The 9,176-nt window shown below is 46.9% G+C and overlaps 1 long non-coding RNA gene across 1 annotated transcript; it reads right to left on the bottom strand.

Moving 5' to 3' along the window:
* Window positions 1-4,072: 4,072 nt before the first annotated feature.
* LOC124084601 (uncharacterized) lies at window positions 4,073-6,041 on the bottom strand. The gene is made up of 2 exons (XR_006849153.2): window positions 5,263-6,041; window positions 4,073-4,177 (listed from the first exon to the last, which is right to left on the bottom strand). It is a non-coding gene; the product is annotated as an uncharacterized LOC124084601 (long non-coding RNA).
* Between the last annotated feature and the right edge of the window lie 3,135 nt (window positions 6,042-9,176).

Here is a 9,176-nt window from a genome sequence, read left to right as displayed (position 1 = left end):
AACTTTTCCTACTGGACTTGTGTTAGAGTCTGTAAACAAGTCAAAATAACACCTGGCATTTTGCCAGGGGAACGTTAGAGTTCCTAAACAAGTCTGGATGGTGCCTGGCAAAATGCCAGAGGGAGTGGTTTGAGAAGTAACAAAAGCGAGCCATTAAGTGTGGAGATTCCTTATTGGTTGACTAATGTATCTAGTTTATGCTAATTAAGATAAGCTATGTGGAATGTATAAATACCGCTCCTGTCCTACAATAAACGGCCCTCTCTCCTGCTGTATCAATGTACACAAGTTGTTCGTCACCCCCCAGCTAGTTTGCTGCAGCCGGACTGCGGCAGACTTGGATCAACAAAAAGTTCCATTGCACTTGAGCCATTGTATGTTATTGAGTTTGTTAGGACATTGCCTTAGCTAAACAAGTGTGACTCTTGTAACTGAATAATGTAAAGCACCAAGGAAATACCTGGTACACAGTGAACAGTCATTAGACACTGGCTATAATTATAATAATAATTATCATCACATCCCCACATGATTTGGCTTCTGTAGCTCTCATAGTCAGCATTACATTTGGCAATTACTATACAAGATACTGTCACTCATACTTTACTTGTTTGGTGTGCATAGCTTTATTCAGTCAAAAATTATTATCTAGCACCCATTCTATGCCAGGCACTGGAAAAACAGATGAGCAAGGCCTGATCCTTTCCTCCAGGTTTTCACTGAGGGGAAAATTCCACACCTGAGTTGTGTCTGGTGTCATCCACGTTGATCTACTCAGAACCATTCAAAACTCTACCTGCAAGGATGTAGAGGGAGAGGCTTTGGGAAAACAGGGTCACCAGCACAGGAGTTCCACTGGCACTGTGCTTGCCCTGGTATCTCTGTCCTTACTCTTAAGTGTGGAAACTGCCCCAAGAGGAAATGTCACTGCTCCAGGTGCATCGAGAATTTCAAAGACTAAGTTCCCAGCAGGTGGAGGCATTCTCTGTCCTCTGGATATCAGATGCAATCATGTGTCCTTCCCTGGAAGAACATGCCACCACTGGTCTCTTCTGCAAAAGGATCCAAGGCATTAAACCACAAAGGAGGGAGCAGGCAGGAGGAAGCACGGGTGCAGAAAGTCACCTAGTAGTTGCCTGAGGACTTAGCACGTGGACTACACAAGACAAAAGGAAGTGGAGACACTGTCACTTCTAATTGTCCCCTGGAAAAGCCTCATCCCCAAATGTCCTTCATCCTTTGTGCTATTTGTTGAAGGTTTGCAAAGCTGACTAAGAGTGTTTTATGCTAATTGGCTTTATCTGACATCCTTTATCATTCGAAATTAATAGACAGCCTTGTAGATCTGAGGTTAATGGAATATCTTCTCCACCTCAGATTTGCAGCTTGGCATTTTCCCCAAAACACCACTTTCATCTTTGCCTAAGTGGCCGTGTGCCTTCTGAGAAAGGCATGCTGTCTAATCCCATCAACCCGTCTGTGAGGCCTTCCAGGAGAAAGCGCTCACTGTCATTGCAGAAGGTCTGCTGGCGAGGCTCCTGAATGCCCAATGGCTCTCACATCCTCTTAGCATGGTAGAGACAGCGGCGATGGGCAAGCACCCACGGCTGGCAAGCAGAGAGCTCCTGTTTCCACAGCCTTCTGCTGCAATGTCACCACGCCCAGCACAGGAAGCTCCCTTGGGCAAAGCCACATTCCACCCTGAGGAGCAGAGGCAAGGGAGTCCTGGGTCCTCTCCACCTGCCTCCATCTTCCTGGGAATACCCCTTGACCTTCATTGGCACTTTGACTATCAGTGTAGGTGAACATCTTGGGTATTTTGTGGCTGTCTATGTTTCCTCTTCTGTAAACTATTTATCTTTTTGTCCTGACTTGCTTTCCCGTTTGGTCTCTTTTTATATCCTGGATGCAAGTCCTTTGTCACTTGCATGTGTTGAAGACACCCCCTCAGCTGGATCATGGTATCCTCTGGTTAACAGCGATTGAAATCACAGCACCATTAAATGGACCAATCGTATTTACAGTTCATGGTTTTTGTGTAAAGAACACTTTTTAGCCCCAATTCAAAAGGATTGTATCTTCTAAAGATGTTGAAGTTTTCTTTTCTATTCTAATGTTTAACCTAACTGCACATAAATTTTGTTTATTATGTGAGGTGAGGTCACAGTTTCTTTTTCATCTGCCTAATCCCAGCACCATGTGCTGGTTTTGACTTTCCCCCTTGGTCTGCAATGCCAGCTGTAAAATGTACTTTTTCCAAATAGTAACAGAGCCTTTTCTGGTTCTTTTTTCTCTCTTTCACTGATTCCTTTGTCTTGCTTGCCCCAATTATTACAGCTTTAAAATAAATTTTGAAGTGGGTGTATTATTAACAGAAGAATAACCAAGAAAGAAATGGTGGAGGAACCAAAGTTTTCCTGCTTCTCTGTGTACCTGATGACTTTCCATTACGTACCAGACATTTTGAATTTTACCTTTTTGGGTGCTAGATATTTTGGTTTTCCTATAAATATTCTCCAACTTTGTTTGAGAGGCCGTTCAGCCACATTTAAGTAGTTTGAGCTCTCTAGTTTCTTTTTTTTCCCCCCTGCCGGGGGCAGAGGGTACCCAAGATTGAACTCATGGACATTCGACCACTGAGCCACATCCCCAGCCCTACTTTGTATTTTATTTAGAGACAGGGTCTCACTGAGTTGCATAGTGCCTCGTTTTTGCTGAGGCTGCTTTGAACTCAGGATCCTCCTGCCTTGGCCTCCCAAGCTGCTAGGATTACCGTTGTGCACCACCACGCCCTACCTCTCCTGTTTTTGCTTTTCCAGTTTGTCCGATGGGAGTGGAGCAGTGCTCAGGCAAGGGCTACTTATTTCCTGCTTCTGAGAGAAGACCTCCCAGGTGCTTCTCCAGTGACCAAGGGATCTGGGGTTTTCTCCCTAGTAGTGTGCGCCACCAGGCTCTCTTACCTGCAGTTGTCTCAGGCCTCTCTTTCCTCTATCCGGGCATTTCCTGCAACCTGCATCTGCAGGTGGGTGCTTACCTGTGCACTCCAGGGGCTCTCTGAAGATCTTCCAGGGTACCATCTCTGGGAAGCTCCCTGCTCTCTGGTACCTTATCCTGCATACCCTAGCCTCCCGGTCTCTGGGGACTAGCAGACCCATGTCCTGCATCCACCTGACTCCCCCATGCACCTCTGCACCCTAGTGTAGAAACTCTGGCAGCCAGTCTGGGTGAGCACAGGGCTCGCCTCCTTTACTGTGTCTCTCAGGGACCACAATCCTCAGCTGTCTTATGTCCACTATCATAAATACCAGCATTCCATATTCTTTGTGCATAGTTCTGTTACTTCAGGTATAAGATAAATCTGGTCCCTACTATGCAAGCTTGGCTGGAAGGAATAATCTAGTCAATTCCCATTTTGTCACCATCTATGGAAACTCCAGTTAAGATTTTAATTAGAATTACATTGGATTCATACAATTGACAATATTATGACATTTAGTCTTCTATTCATAAACATGATGCATCTTCAACTTTTCAGGATTTATAGTCTTATATAACTTAATCCACTAAATTAGTCCACATTTTGCTAGATTTGCTATTACTTACATTTGTCTGTCCCTACTTTTGTAAAAGCTGTTTCTTAAAAATAAATTTAAAAATATATCTCTATTTTTTTATAATTAGTGTTTTGAAATGTAATTGACTTATATATGTTGATTTTAAATTTAGCAACCTTGCTAACTGTTTTACAAGCTCTCTATAGAGTCTTTCACTTTTTGGATATAGGTAATTACATCGTCTCTGTACAATTATACTTTCCCCCTTCTTTCCAATCTTTATATTTTGTCTTCCTCCCTTCCTTCTCCCTCCCTCTCTCCCCCCAATTGACTTTAATCTCCAGTTTAATGATCAATACTGAATACAAGTGGAGATACTAAGTCCTTGTGAGCTGATTTATAATGTTTTTTTCTAACATCTCTCCACTTTGAAGTTTGCTCTAAGTTTTTGTGATATGCTTTATGGAGCTTTCTTTCCCTTAACTTAAATGTTTATTGAACATTCACAACAAGAAAGGCCTTGTGCTAGGTGCCTTAAAGCAGACAAGTACAGACATGGTGCCTTCCTCAGGAAGTCAGCAGGATTATCAGAATTATCAGGGCTTCAGGATGTGAACAAGTACCTGTAACACAAAGCAGATTGAAAGGTGCCAAGTAAAATCTACAAATCAAGAGTTTAGATGTTGCATCATTTCCCTGAAGGGTGCATCTTAAGTAATATCAAGCATCTAAGGTTAAAAAAAAAAAGCATATATATACACACCCATATGTATACTTTTTATATGCTTAGTATTTCATGTATGCATGTGCATGTGTGTATACACTCAGATACACACATACATACTCCTGTATACATATATACCCACACACATATATACACATCTATATCTATGCACACACACACACATAGGCCAGAGACAATGAAATCTCTAAAGCCGAACACAAAATGGAAGTGCAGAAGAACGCAAGCTGTAGTTAAGATCTAGAATCAAGAGGACCGGCTGCCCCATGTAAGTTTGGGAAGGGGCGAGGGTAGATATCGGGGTGTCAGCGTATAGGGTTTTGGTCACTGCGCTTGTGTTAGGGCCATCCCAGACCCTGAGGAAACCACACCGTGGGAGGTGTCCGTGCGCTGTCTGTTCTGACCATGGGTTTTCGCGGGGGAGCTGGGAGGCAGGTGGGAGGAGGGTATGGAAGAGGTAGGTGTGAGAGCCATCACACTGCAGGGGCCTTGGGAAGAGTGGGACGCATAGGACTCTGGGCGTAGAAGGACCCCACATTAGAAGGGGAAGGCTTGGAAAGACTTCCTTCCTCGCGCACCCTGCCCTTCTGTGAGGCGTCCGGCGCCCAGCAGCCTGCGGGGACCCAGCCGCAGCGCTGGGCCTCAGTTCCCCCTCATGTAGCCTCTGGCGGCCTCTCACGTGTTAGTTCTCGACTGCACAAAAAGGCCACTGTGGTGGGCGCCTCTCCCCTCCTTCAGGGTTTGGTGAGAAGTGTCAAGATGGAATTAAACGCAGGCAGGAAGATTTACATCCGAGGGCCAGCCATTCCCCAGTCCTCAGGAACAGTCCAGACTTTGTATTTGGGGCCCTGAGACATAGCAATAACGCAAGCGGAATCCAAATCATCATTCATATTATTAGCAAGCGTTTTTCAGTAATGTTTTGAGTAAGTGCCTAATAAAGTTTAAGAAATAAAAGTAACTCACGTTTATTAAAGAGGAATTACTAGGTTTCCATCCATAAGCTTCAATATCCTGCCTAATGGGTTCCATACCATCTCGCGAAGAAGTCCAGGGGAATGAATTACGGCCCAGCGGACCACAGACAATATATGGTTTCCTTTTCGCTGTCGTTTCCCCTCCGCGTAACAATGAGCGCAGTCTGCACAAGGTCACTTCTGATCCCAGCCCTGGGTGGTTTCCGCCGCTGCAAGGACCGCAGAGCGCGCGGTCGGACGGTGCCCCCTCGTGGCGGCGCGGGGAAGCGCGCTCCTCGCCCCGCAGACCAGGTCGCCGGCCGGGGCAGCGACCCTCAGGAGGAGCGCTGCAGGGAAGGGCACGCCGGGCTCATGGTGCGAGGTTCCAGACCCCTGGTTCATTCAGGAAGACTCAGACACGCAGAAGCCACCCAGCGAGCTTGCGGACGGTGGAGGAGCCTGCCCCAGAGCTGGGCCCGCCAGCTGTTAATGGCTGCCTGACCCCAGGGGGTCTTGCTGCTCTCGAGCTGCGGACAGAGGACAGGTGCCCTATCCAGCGATGGTCGACGTCGATCAGAGGGCGCAGAGCAAAGGAAACAACCTGCGGGAAGTGACCCAGTGCGGTGACTGATAAAACCACACTGGGATGGGGCACCTGGCCTTCCAACTTCAAAACTGGCTTCCAGAGGAGATGCGCACACCCCTGAGGTGACCCGGCGAGGTCTTGAGGCTGGATTATGCTGAGCCTGGCGGAGGGGCTGCGCTGGAGGAGGAAGCCAGGTTCCACGCGACCCGTGGAGCTGTGTGTGTGTGTGTGTGTGTGTGTGTACACACATGTTCAGGCACATTCGGACCGACTTGTGTTTCATATAGCTGGGGTGAGGGCAGTCAGGGCAGCAGCTGGGCTGGGGTGGTGAGCTGCAGGGGCCCACTCTCTAAGTGACAGGTTACAGCAGAAAGGGCTCAGGGTCCCTGGGACCCCAAAACTGCTCTCCAGGAGGACAGGAGAGAGCACCCTCAGGCGTCACCTCTTGTCCTTGAGCAGGCTCTGCCAGTAGGTAAACAAGAGACGCAGGGTAATTATGGCAAGTTCTCTCAAATGATTAAAAAAGAAAAAATAGTGCTTACCTTCTAATTTCCTCAAATGTGCTGCCAAAAATTCAGGTACTTGAACATTTCAGGAAGCACTGGTATGACCAAGGACTTCAAGCTATCAGGGAGGGAGGTGAGGCCCCTTGTGTTTCCAGTCCCAGGCTTCAGACAGGCCTGCAGTGAAGGCTCCCCTCAGAAGGAGGCCTCAAGGACACATGAGTGTCCAGCTCTGCCCACGCCCCATTCAGTGGAGGTTGCCTAATGTGGACTTTAAATGCCACTTTTGTGAAATAGTTATCAAATGGGGAATTCCATTCCAATTAACTAGCACTTGAAGATAGTTACCTTCCTCTCTCTTTAACCACCATAAGAAATAAGTTTCTTGACTTTTCTTAAATCACAAAATGACAGCCCAGTAGGCTTTGAAAATGGCAACGAAGTCAGTGTGAAGACTCTAGTAGACAATCCTGGGCAGCCCTGGGCTTTCCCACCTACAGGCTGTCCTCTGGCTTCACTGGCTGACTCCTTGCCTGGGCTTCAGGGTCCCTCTCTTCCCAGTCTCCCTGCAAGCCCCACCTCTGGGCCTCCCACACATTCTGTTTTGATCTGTCTGCATCAGGCTGCAAGCATCACTTGGGAGAAAGGATCTCAAAGCCTGGAATCGGGTCCACCATACTCTTGTGCTCTCAAACTTGGATCTGGGACCTGGGAGCCTCCTTCAAACCTTTCTTTCATTCTTCTTTTTGTTCCAGAGTATTATCCACACTGAGCCAGGCAGTGCCACTGCCCAGGTTCCCAGCCCCAGTGCCCCTGCTTCTTGCTCTGGGAAACTCATTCCCTCCCCTGCTGCAGGACACCTAGGGCAGTTTTTCTTGGCCCTCTTCTGTCCACATGCACTGATGTTTGCTGCTCTGTAAGACATGGTCCAGCATGTGTCCGACCCTTCCTTTCTGCTCTTCTGGGGTCCTGTCCCTCTGAGCCTACTCCAGAGCCCTGCCCCAGAGCTCTGCCCCATCAACTGGGCCCCTTCTCTCCCTCTGTGGGTCACTTCCCTGAGGCTTCTTCTCTCTCTGCTTGGTTCCAAAGACAGTCGCCTACTATTCAGTTTCGGCTTCTCTTTCAAACATCTTATAACAGAGCTCCATGTTTACCCCCTGTGGCCACTATCTCAGCTGGCCCCTGTTGCTCTATCATAAGCACTTTTTGGGGGGCCACTGGGTCTTTCTTCAGGTCTTACCTTTCAAAACCCCTCTGAAAAGTCTCCTCTGGCCAACCTTCAGTGTTTCTTGACACTCTGTCCTCCCCATCCATGTGATTCTACCCTCTCCAGTGTTTTCTTCCTGCTTTTGCTAGCACTGGTTTTTACATCCTGCCCCCTTCAATCCACTTTCCAGGTACAGCCAGAGGATTCTATCTACAGTGCAAATCTGAAGGTGTTGCTCCTCAGCCAACAGCATTCAAGCTGCCAGGTTAGGACCCCGCAAACCTTGAATGTGGCCTGAGGTCCTGCCCTCCCCAGCCCCTCTCCCCTTCACTTCCAACCCAACACTCCAGGCATCCTCGATTTTTCCTGTCTGTTTTCTCTAATGAAACCTGGCTTTTCTCACCTTGCTCTCTGTCCCTCACTATCCCCTTGGGCTGGCTGAGTCCTGTGTCTTTCACATGTCAGTTTATTCTCACTTCCTCCTGGAAGCTCCATCGCCTCTCCATGCTGGGGTGGGATGGTTTACAGTATGCCCCTGGACCTCTCCTGCAGAAGCTCCGGGACCCTCTGTAGGATCTCTGCAGCCTGCCCTCCACAGCCATGGGTTTTGCTCACAGATCCAACCAACCAGGATTCGAAAATGTTTGGAAAAAAAAATCTCATCTGTACTGAACATGTACAGATTTTTCAGACTTTTTTCTTGTTAATGTTTCCTAAAAGTTCAATATAATATCTATTTACATAGAATTTACATTTTATTAGGCTTTATAAGTTGTCCAGAGATGACTTAAAGTTTGTGACAGGGTTACATGCAAATATGATGCTATTTTATACAAGGGATTTGAGCATCTGAGGATTTTGGTATCCCGGGTGGGGACGGTGGCTGGAGGGGGGAGTTCTTGGAAGCAATGCCCTAAGAGAACCCAAGGGTGGCTGTATCCCAGAGCATCCTTCTCTCTTTTCTCATCTCTGATCCCACCACTCTGTGTGCTCCTGACAAAATCCTCTGCTGGATTTATTCACAACTGAAGTCCTGGAACCCAAAAATGGCATAGTGTAGGTTTAATAAATATTAGTTAATTATCAGGATGATAAACTAATTGTGCTAAGCAATCCAATAATAACTAATAGTGATACAATTAGCTGACACTTCCACAGCCCTTGTCCTGCACAAGTCCTGGTTTTAAAGTATGTGGGTACAACACACCCCACTCACTGGTTTCCTTCTGATGTCTTCCCAAAGTAGTCACTACCCTGTTTTCCTTTCCACAGAAGAGTTTTAGGATGGTAGAATAATATTCTACACCAAGGTAAACAAATGACTGTCCTTGGTGGAATTCAGCAGATGCCTGATTTTGTGAATATCTTTGGTAAACAGCTGTGGCCACTATTTATGGCATCTTCTACACTGGAACAGTTGAGTAGCTGTGACAGAGGACACATGGCCAAAGTAGAGCAAATGTTTATTGCTGGCCCAGTGCAAATTCATATAGTCAACCTGCCCCAAAAGTCTTTGAGAAACACTGAAAAGTCATGTTTAGTGATGCCTCTAATAAGGCAATCCAACTACTCTCAAATGCCACTTTAATTCCTCCTCCTCCTTCTCATTATTATTATTATTATTATTA

The sequence above is a fragment of the Marmota monax genome, unplaced genomic scaffold, assembly GCF_021218885.2.
Source record: "Marmota monax isolate L192 unplaced genomic scaffold, Marmota_monax_Labrador192_F-V1.1 WCK01_AAM20220418_F8-fsc00022, whole genome shotgun sequence".
Taxonomy (NCBI): Eukaryota; Metazoa; Chordata; class Mammalia; order Rodentia; family Sciuridae; genus Marmota; species Marmota monax.
The sequence above is the reverse complement of the archived record's forward strand: the minus strand, read 5'-3'. Positions and strand labels throughout refer to the sequence as shown.